The sequence below is a fragment of the Oxyura jamaicensis genome, chromosome 17 (genome assembly GCF_011077185.1).
Source record: "Oxyura jamaicensis isolate SHBP4307 breed ruddy duck chromosome 17, BPBGC_Ojam_1.0, whole genome shotgun sequence".
In the NCBI taxonomy this organism is placed as follows: domain Eukaryota; kingdom Metazoa; phylum Chordata; class Aves; order Anseriformes; family Anatidae; genus Oxyura; species Oxyura jamaicensis.
Window position 1 is genome coordinate 8,470,111 of NC_048909.1, and position 11,215 is coordinate 8,481,325.

An 11,215-nucleotide genomic window follows, 5' to 3' on the forward strand; every position below is an offset into this window, starting at 1 on the left:
TCCAAGTGCAACTGCTCTGAAACTTCAAGCAAAGTAGCACTTTTTTTTTCCCCCCTACTGTTTCATAAGCAAAATGCCCTGAAAGGTTAATGAAAGTGCTAGGCAAATGCAGCCAGAATGAGCATTGTGAGGCCAGATGACAAAAACAGGAGCTGACACTTTCCAACAAGCTCAACTGTGAGAATTTGTTTAAATGTAATTAGCTGGTATAAAAAAGACCAAAAATCCCTCTGGAGCCAAGGCCCTGTGACTATTTGCTGTGCCTTTAGATTGAACCAATACATCTTGCTGCATTCAGCTACGAGGGAGGAAAAAAAATCTCTCATTTCCTTGGAGAGACGGATGAAGGAGCAGGAGTTGGAGGCTCCTGCAGGAGATGTGAAGGGTCACACATCACGGATCAACCACTGCCTCTCTCGGTGACCTTGAGCTCTCAGCATTGAGGCTACCAGGGCATCAAGTGTGCAACATCAGTATTCCCAAAGGAGATCTGTGTTTCAGTATCGCTTACCAAAGAGCACTTGGTCCCATGCACAAAGTGCTCCAGAGAGGCACCTAGTGCCGTTGTCACCAAGCTCAGCTCCCTGGGGACCTGCAGCTCTGCTGGTGAGCACAGGGGCTTCACTATGTTTGCAACTACTCTTCTAGGTGAATCTCAGCTGGACTTCTCAAGCCAGGTCTTTCTCTTTTCCCAATGTCTCCCCACTTTGATCTGTCCCCCAGGGGAAGGGATGCACCTTGATGGCTCTTTATCATGTTGCAAACCTCTTGCTTTGATCCCTGCACAAGGAAAAAGCCAGATGGGCTGGAAAAGGCACCCAGATTGCTGGGTTTCCTGCTGCTGCCCAGGGGATGGTGGCTGATGGAGTCAAGGAAACAAACAGCCTTGCCGGAGCAGGTGAAAAGCTTCAGGAGCAGATGGCACAATCAGTCTTCTCATTACTTTTATTGCCTTCAGAATGGGAGGAAAGTGAGTGCTTCAGGGGCTGGAGCAATCTCAGGCTGACAAACAGGTGTTGGGCTCTCTCAGGCACCTGGGCTGATGCCATAGCTTGGGGAGAAGGGATGTAGGGTGGCACAACACAAAGGGTTGGGACAAGATGTCATGTAGCTGGTGTCCCCTTGGCCATGAAGCAGGGTTCTTCTGGCACACCACAAGGACAGCTGTAAGCTGAGGAGCGTGGGGTGTGTTAGGAGTTACACCCACCAAAGACTTCAAGACTCTCTGGTTATGTCTGTCATGCATTTAGAGGGGGTTTAGGAAAGCACTGTGCATCCCCTACAGCATCCCTTAACCAAAAGCACAAAGCTTTTCGGTGATGCTGTTAGCCTGTGTTTTGTTAAATATTGAAATACAACCGCCTCCCTCTTTCCCTTGTACTCTTCTCCCTCTCCCCCTGAGCAGTGGCTTGAAAATTGCATGTTATGGTCAGAAATTAAAACAATTTCTTTCAGGAGCCTTTCATCATTAACTGCTCATCGCTTTGGAGTGCCTCCTAAGGTCAAGAGCGTTTTGTCAGAGTCATTCATCAGCCGAGCGTTTGGTGCATTATCTGGGGCTGGCTCTCAGGGAAGCCAAGGTCGAGCAGTAATACACAAGTGAGGTGACCTGCTCATTACTTTCGGAAACGCTCTTTGTCAATGAATGCCCCTTAGTGAGCATTTAATTTAGATTTAATAAGGCTTCTAATGTTTGTTTAAAAGGACACTATACCTTCAAGGTATTTGTCATAATTGGAAAGAGGATATTTTCCTGCACTGTTTATTAATAAATCCCGTAGAAGATGGAAATTGCAATTAGCTCCTTCAATGTCTCCTCTGGTACCCAGGAGGATGGCTCTTGCAATTGCAAGTCCCCAGTCCCAGCTTGCACCCAGAACTGGGAAATCCTGGACTCGACCAGGGTGGGTGCGTATCGGAGATGCTTCCATTTACCCTGCCTTAGCCTGAGCCCTCCATGTGCCACGTGGAGGTGCCAGGAGGGGAGGCACCGGCTCGCATCTATTTTGGATCTGTCTCCACATGCACCTTTTCCTAGGCTGTCTCCTCCCTTTCAGATGGCAGGCGTACTATCAGGAGATACTTCTTAGTTGCCACAAAAAAAAAAAAAAAAAACCTAAGTGATCTTTGCACAAGATGTGCCGTAGAGTATCAAAGACTCATCATCTTTTTATTTCTCTTCGGATATGTAAAAACTCTCAGACTCGAGCAAATGGAAGAAAAAAATGCTTTTATGTACTTTTCTCAGCCAGCACCCCTGACAGATTTGTACACCAAAGAAACAGAGTGGTGTCAAGGCTGCAGTTAAGAACAGGACATGATTGTCAATTGAGAGCGCACGCTGGAGTACACAGGAATATAAATTTGAGCACGGTGCTGCCTGCCGGAGCCAGCAGCCCCACCTGCCTCTGCTTTCTCTGCCACCCCAGCAGACCCTGATCCTCGGCTAGGGGATACAGGGGAGAACTCCCTGAAGGGGATTTCTGCTTTCCATCAACCTGCCATCAGCCTGTACGAGGTTCTGCCCTGTGTCCTGAGGCAGGGAGAGGGGCTGGCGTCTGCTGCTCTTTGCTAGCAGAGCAAGGAAAGCTCCTGGAGCCCAACTTCCCCGTAAGGATTCACTTTGTTTTAATCTGCGAGGCACCGTTGCTAAGTGAGGAACCCCACTGTGTGTTACCAGTATATAAAAAAAATAAGTTAGCTGATATTTAATTCTAAGATTACGTCGCAAATTAGCGGGAACTCATTCGGAAGACCATTAAGAAGAGTCTTAAAATGAAATGGGCTAATTTCAGGCTGAGCCTTTGTGTTCTGTTGTTTGGGAAGCCCTGACAGTGAGAGATGCTGGTGGGAAGCTATTAGGAACAGCAATTCATTTTTAATCCCATTACCCTGACACACATCAGTTTTTTAAATCAAGGGATATACCCTTTCAGATGATCCTGCCGTTATTAGCTGCTGTCTGTTGCTTGCAGTTGGGGGGGATAGGGGAGAACAGGTAGAATTAATTCTAAATATATGCTATAATGTTAGATTGATTTCTTTATTAGCACCTTTTATAGTCAGTTCTCTTCATCGAAGAGCTCCGTCATATCTCCTGCTGACATAAAAAGATAGCCACGATGTTTTAAAATGAAGCCAATAAATGTAGAAATTTGTGAATGTGGGATATTTAATGGCAAATCGTTATATATGGTCCACCAAATTGGGGAAGCAGAGACTGAATTAAGCCTCCAGAGATCTGACATCTTATTTGCAAGATAAAAAGCACAAGCAGAGGCCTGGGTTGGGGACTGATGAATAATTCTGAGGTTTTACGCTACCCTTCCTGGGTTTATAATAGTTCCTTCAATCACAGTCTGCATTGTTTTAAATTGATGAATAACTACCGAATTTCACAGGCTCTTTCCAGTACAGGCACTGTCATTGGCTTTAACCTTTCTCCTCCACTTGTTTCAGCAAAGCACAACAAAAAATGTTTCGCAGAAAAGCTTGTATCCATCCAACATCCCAAGGGTGGAAAAAGCACACTCGATTTATTAGCAACACCTGTGTGTTTTACTGCTCACCTAAGATTATCGTTAATATTCTTTCATCACCTCTAGAGTTTTAAAACCTCTGCCATATTATCGAATGTGTGATGAACTGGGAGCAAGCACAGTTTTAAGTTTTTTTCCTCAGAAAATTCCAGCATCGCCACATTCTGGTGTTATGTCATAACTCAGTTGATTGTCTGACACACAGATCTGAATTTCAGAAGTTTGGGAACGTTTCATTTGCTGTGTTTCCACTAAAGCATTTTGTTGCTCTGACCCTGAAAGGTTCTGGAGCAGCTGATTAAATAGCTCCTCTGTCACCTGCCTCTGAATTGGTGCAGGATTGGCTTTGTGTTGAAAACCAACATTTCCCTCCACCCACGGACTCCTGCCACCATGGTGTGTCTGGGGCCCTGAGGCATTTGTCATCCTTCCACCTGTTTGCATTCCATTGCTCTCTTCTGTGTTTATGGGCATGGCGATTTCCTTGGGACCATCACTGCAGCCCTGATTTCCCCCATGGGGTGGGAGCAGGAGGATGCTCGTGCGTTGCCTGCGTGGGCAGAGACATTGATGGAGAGTTGGCCTCGGCTCGGGATGGGCAGCATATGGGCGGATTAGCTCAGCCTCTGACCCTGGGGCTGTCCTCCCTGGTGGCATCACCCCTTGGCTTGGGCTAAAGGCTTCATGCAAGGAGCTGGAGAGTGAGGCTGGGATGCTGGGGGCTCAAAGCTACCCTGCAGGTGGGCAGTGGGGGTTGACTGGTCCCCCCATCCTCTCCATCAGCTACTTTTTGGCACTCATGCCCATCCCTGATCCCTCTGGGGTGAACAACCCCACTCTGCTCGGGTGGCAGATATCCCACAGGGGCTCCCTTCCCTTGGAGGTGCAGTTCAGGACTGCTTCTGAGAGGCAGAGGAGAGAGTACAGAGTGGAAAGGTGTGTGCCAGTGCCATCCATGGTCCATCATGCGAGGAGATGGCATGTGCCAAGGAAATTTTGGGGGTGTGGGGGAGCTGGAAAGGGAGAGCTCACCAGTGACCAGACCATCTCTGCTGTGGTTTGCAACCAGTGTCCTCACCACGTAAATTAGTGTCCTTACGGAGCTGCAACTTGTGTCCCAGTCTTAATTCTGAAAACTACCAGCAGCAGAGCATGGAAGGGCATTCATCATCTTGAGCAATGGATTTCCTATGACTAATATACTCGCTGCTGCATTCTTCAAGGGCAGTGTCTTGATTCTGCTTCCTCTCTCCCTCCCCTGGAGGTGCGGAGGAGCGTGGCTCTCCAGAGCTAATGGCAGCAAAATGCTTCACGTGGAGGGGACATTGCAATCGTGTGCCTTCCCAGCAGACGTGAGTGCAGCAGTTGCAATAAAGCTCCGTGTGCTGCTTGTGTTTCTCTGGTCATCCGAGCGAACTGCAGACCTCATGGGGATGGAGAAATAGGTTAACGGCTTTCATGTGTTGTAGGGTTATGGTCTGGAGGTGGATGGGGACCCGGAGAACGGGCTTTCTGTCAGCTCTAAATCACAAGCTAGCAGGGAGGATTGCTTCAGCAGGAGCGAAATTGAGCTCTGTGTGGTTATTGCGGTAAAAACATCCCCTCCATTAAAGCCAGATGCCTCCTCATACAAACCAGTGGGGAGAAAACGAGATGTAACATCCCCCTGGAGCAGCAGGAGAGTGGTGAGAGGCAGCAGCTCGAGCCCCAGCTGGGGCAGCCACCTGCAGCCCAGCACCTCCATGCTGTGCTCATGCCCTTAGAGGCACGCAAACATTAGGGCTGTGTTTGAGCAGCACGGGGAAGGGATTTTGCCCAGCCCCAGGTGGGCAATGGGGGCACAGGACTGGGGGCAGCAGCACTGGGGTCTAGCTCTGCTTCTGCTTAGCTTGGCCAAATGGTTTCATTTATCTACCTCTCGTTTCCATCCCGTGTAAAACCTGAGGACGTTGATATTCCATGAGACACGGGGAAAATGAATTATTATTTGCAAAGGGCTGCAGGTGCTTTGGGTGAAAGAGAATGTTGTAATTGCAAAGCAATGCTATTAAGTGGCAAATTGGATGAAACCTTTCACTAAATTAACTGTTTCAAAATGCTGCATTTGCAAGGGCTGTTCCTTTGTAAAATGAATCCAGTTTTTCATGTTTCTTGCTTTAATCCTAGTTCTTAAAGAAGATTTACAGTCTCATCAAGTCCTGAGAGTCAATGTTAAATTATTGTAATTTATTCCACATTATGTTTTGTTATTTTTTGCCACATATGGTATGTTACATTAATTTAGCTAATGTATGCTAATTCTGTGCTAAATTTATGTCACGGGTCTCTGATAGTATGGAGATTGATGCCTTAGAAATTAATGTAATAATAATAATAATTAATAGTAATAATATGAAAACTTTGGTTTTGCTGTGCTGGAACACCTGAATACTCAAGCAGAGTTTATTGCAGCTTTGTCGTGTGCTACCCCAGCTACCCGGAGCGAAAAGAAAGAGATCTTGTCTCTTCTTTATAGGGTCGTATATCAGCCCCATAAAACACAATCCCAATTCTTGATAGCCCCATTGCAGCAGAAATTGTTAGTCTCTGTGGCATAGGACCTCTGAGCACCATAATCTTTTATGCCTGTAAACTCCACAACAGCTGGACGTTAAATCTCTGGATTAATTCAACAAGTTTCCCCCCGCCCAGTGATGGGAGGCTTCTTTCCCTGGAGCATGGTGTGTAACAGCAGGGCAGGGATCTGCCTCACTTGCTCCACTGCCAGTGCCTTGCTTCTCAGCCTGCCATTAGATTCACTTTCTGCTGTTTTTTATTTATTTATTTATTTATTTATTTTACTGTAAACTTCCACCTCTGCAAGGTGGGGAACCCCCCTCGCCATCCTTCTCCTCATGCTTCATTCAGAAGATGGGCTGGGATTTCAGATGAGAGCAACATCATTGGTAATTCATGGGGAGAGCTCTTCAAGGCTCTGCTCTTCCCTAACAGGTGGTGAAACACTGAACATGCCCCAGGCTCTTCCTTCACCCCCTGAAATGTCTGATCCCCTAAACCAGGAGCTGTGAAAACTTCTCCCAAATGTGAAAACTTCTCCTCAGAGGCAACAGCCTCTGAGGTAGAACAGAGGGAGAGGACGTGCCCAGGCTGCACCCACAGCCAGACACAGTCCAAACTGCATTTTCTGGTCAAAATCCCCTTTGTGTAAATTTTCCTATGAAATCTGTCCTGCATTTATGGAGTTATTAGTGTGCACATTAATTACAACAGGCTTTGATTAAAGGCATGGACCATAAAAGCAGATTAATGTTCCCCTGACTATAAGCTACACGGGACTGTGTGCGCACTAATTCAAAACCCATTGTCTAAGGAAAAATCAATCCTGCACCTTCCTGTGGGCAGAGCCCGGCCCCACCCCGTAATCTCCTGTCTCTTCACTGCGCTGAATGCATATGAGCTCAGAAAAATTCCCTCTGTTGCTCTAAGCCTCGTTGTTGTTATTATTTCAGAGTATTTAATCTCTGGGAAAACAAATATGAAATCAGTGTCAAGCCATTTGTCCTGCTTTGGTGGCTGAAACGCTGTTATTACCAAGAGCAGAGGAGGAACTCGGGATCACGAAGTGGAAATGCCGTTGGAGCAGGGAAAATGCCAGCAAAACCCCCTGCTGCAGCGGGGAGCCCTCTGAACCCCCAGCCTCCGAGCAGAGGGGCGCCCACCCAGGGGGGTGAGAAGTGGTGGAGATTTAGGGCTGCTGCAGGTGACCCTGGAATGAGCTGAGCTCTGCCCTGAGCTCCTGACCCTTGTACCCTACACAGCTGGCAGTGGCTGGGGAGGGATGAGCTTCCTGACATCAGGCTGGTGGGCTTTTGGGGATGCCCAGACTGGAGTCCCCATGGCCGGGGCTGGCTCCCCCATGCACACCCAGTGTCTGTGCCAAGCCCATGGCACAGCGACATCGCCCTTCGGTCTCGGGTCGGGGACCTGCCGGGGCCTCTAACGCACGTCCCTTTGTTTTTCTGCAGAAGGGAAACAGCTTTTGTTCCAAATGTGATATTTGCAAACTATTGGAAATCTGTTTCCTCAACCCCCAGGCTGATGTGAATAATAGATTTTGAAAATTTGGTGCAGACAACACAGCCGTGCGGGATGATGAAGCAAGCAATATAGCTTGGCCCAAGGCCCGTTTCTCAGTAGCCCTGCAGAAACTTGCCTGGTGACAATGACAGAGATTTTATAAATGAAGCTATTTGGTATTGGCAGGAAGTCAGGCTCTGTCATGGAGGAGAGTTAGACTCCCTTTAGACACAGTCCTCTCTGTTGTACAGCGTTCCCTGACAAAATATTACTTGAAATATGTGCGTAGATGTGACGTATCCTTGCAGAATTGTGTCTCACCTTCTGCTCTGCCTCGGTTTGGGGTTAAGCACACCGTGAGCATCCGGAGGTGCCTCCTGGTTTCTCTCTGATGCAGGCACTGTGTCCGTGGTGGGGTGCAGGGATGCTGCTATGCGATGCTGGGGTTTGGCCACAGCCTCCATTTTTCAGGCTGTTCCTGAGAAAGAAACACGCCAGAAGAAATTTCTCTCTGCTTTACAGCAGTAAGGACCAGAAGAAAGGGCCCTTTAACAAATGAGTCCACGAGCAGCTAAATTTCCTGAGCCTTGGCCAGTGCCCCAGAATGGGCATGGCCAACTTGGAGAGACGAAGCCCTCTCTGGGCTTGCTGTTCGATGCAGATTTAGGCAATGACAACGCAGCCTCACGTAAAACCCTCCTGCTCCCCCGGGTGCTGCTCTGGGAGGCTGCCAGGCAGAGGAGGGAGCTCGAAGGAGCCCTTGCTTTTGGAGGAACCAGCTCCCACCTTCGCTTCGCTGCGCTTGCTGGCAAGCCCTCTGATGGAAATGGATTTTCAGCTCCTCCTGCCAGATGGTGATGTGAACCAAGGGCTGGAGACAGAGATCGCCTCCAGGCTGAATTTAAAATGCCTCGGTACATTTTATTTTTGTCCAAGATGCCTTTTAGGAGCAGCAGCAGCAGCGAGCCGTCCTGCAAGCTGTCCCTAGGATGTGCAAGGGGCTCCTCCAGCAGCGTCTTTTGCTGCAGCAGGTATCAGCCATGGCTGGTACGCACCCGGGTGGCTTAAATGCACTCGGGGAACAAATGTCCCCTTTGTGAGAAGACATCTGCAGAATCTGCAGAAGACCTCCCTGGAAATGTCCAGCCTCTCGCAGCTTGTGCAGTCCAATGCCAGCCCCATGGGAGAGCTGGGAATGAGTTAATACCCACAGCATTTATCCTGCTAAATCGTGTCTCCAAATGGTGCCTTCTTGGAGAGCCCTGCCTGTAACGACCAGTCTGATACCTCGGGAGGGGTACGTTTGTCTTCGGCAGCACTCGAGGTAGAGAGATGTTTATGCAAAGCAGTGAGCTGGTGTTTACTCACAATTTTCTCTATTCCCCACTCCACCGCAGGTGATGTTTGCTCTTGAGCAAAAGTTCCGTCTGATCTCCCATCCTGCCATGAAGTCATGCTCCTGCATTTATGACATCAGTTGTTGCTATGGCTGCAGTGTCAAAAATTCCTCTTTTATTGCTGTTTAAAGGGAATTATTCAGTACTTTCCAGATCAAAAGCGCTGGGATCTTGGGATGTGCCTCCGAGCTGCAAAGAAACTCGAACAAAGCCAAAAATAGCAATATTTGGATAAACTGGATGACATCCAGATTGTCCTGTTCTCGTTTTGATGTCAACATTATTCACTGCCTTTTTTAAGCTGCAGGGAGCTAATTCTGTGCCTGGGATGCGTCTTCCCAGGAGCTCTCCGTGCCGCGAGGCACAGCCTCGGCACGCGGCTGCCTCAGCACAGGTTGGATTCAGCCTCCTGCCCTTGCCAGCAGAGATGCAGGGGCAGCTGCACAGGCACGGGTTTTGGTGCAAGTCCTGCCTCTGCCCCATCTATTGGCATCAGCCAATGTCAGCTCTGGACTCAAAAGCTGGGAGAGAAAAGGAAAGGTGTGTGAAGACGCACATGCATGTGCTGGTGTGATGTGTGCCTCCCCTTTTTTTTTTTTTTTTTGGCTAAAAATACCAAAGTGCAGTTGTAAAGGAGTTCATTTGTCTCATACCTGCTCTCAAAGGACTCTCTGCTCTTCCCCATTTCTCTCTCACCACCCATCAAACCACAGCACAGGATCAGTCCCTCAGCTCCTCCAGCCTTGCTCTTGGCACCCGCCTGGCTGTCGGTCAGAGGCCTCCCAGTGGAGGCCAGGTACCAAAAACCAGATAAATGAATGTGGGGGGACAACTGGCCCCGTGTCCCCAAATGTGGGGCAGGTGCAGCTGTGTTTCGGTGACTTCCCTTCTCCTCCAAGAAGGAGAGAGGACAGCATGTGCCACTGAGTGGGAGGATAAATATCCTACTGGTGATGTGACTCCCAGCACCACCGATGCTCATCAGGCAGAACACATCCCCATGCTCCTGCTTTCTCCAGCCCCACTACTCATCCTCATCCGCTCCTCCAGGAAAAGGCATCGATGTTTCCAGTCGATGTGGTTAAGGAAGACAAATGCCAACGGGATGGGGACCTCACAGCTCCCCTGAGCTCCCACCCCATCCGTGCCATCTGATTCTCACATCAATACCAGCGAGTTCTCAAAAGGAGCTGGGGTGTTTCAGAAATACAATACCGTGCATCAGCGTGGCGCCGTAGCGATATATATATATATATTTTTTGGTAGTAATCAAAAGGTTTTCATAAGTGAAGAGTAATTTCCTACAAGAATAACCCTTTTCCGATAGGAAAATACAAAGTGTGGGAGATGGGGTGGTTTTGTGTGTGTTGTTTTTAAAGGCAAAATGTCGGGATTACAACTCATCATCAAAAATAGGGAGCTGTTTGGAGGCTGTGAGAAAATTGCCGTCTCTTATCGAATATCTTATTTACTTGCAAAGTAAGAAGAGAGTAAATAAGAAGCTCTGCAAAATATCTGCATCTCTGGCAATTTTCTTGTGTGCAATCACATACGCCGCCTACGGTCTCTGCAATAAATTGTAATCCCGGTCGTTTGCTTCCTCTCCTTATGTACATACGTTATATTTTTGCTCAGCAATTTTGACTTCCACCCACTTTTGTTGAAGGGTGGAAGGAGGGGGAACGGGGAGTAAAAAAATGTTGCCATATTTTCAGCATGATAAATTACAATTGATATTTTACTTCTAGCCGGAATGCCCAATGATAAATAAATCGTGTTTGCTGCTATCCCCCCAAGGTGGCCAATGGGCATCCGAGTGCTTTATTTCAAATTTCACTGCGAACCAGGTCTGTGACATTTTCAAGGCGAAGCATAAACACGGGGGCGAGTGGAGCCGGGAGGAAGGCGCAGTCCTGCAGGACTGCTGCAGGAAGCGAACAATGGGCTGCTATTGAGCATTGACTTGGGTTGCTGCGCCGTTGTTGTTTTTTTCCCTATTCAATCAGCCACGTCTTATAGATTATTAAAGTGACTTTCTGTCAGGGGAGTCTAAAGAGGATTCATCATTATTGGCTGAATTCGGGGCCGTTCTTTCCCATGTGAGTACAAGCAGTGGAAGCGGAGCTGCTGGGGCTGGGGTGGCTGCTGCCTTGCCCCGTCCCGGAGCTCACCAGCCTCTGGGCCTCCCCTGGGAGGACTTCT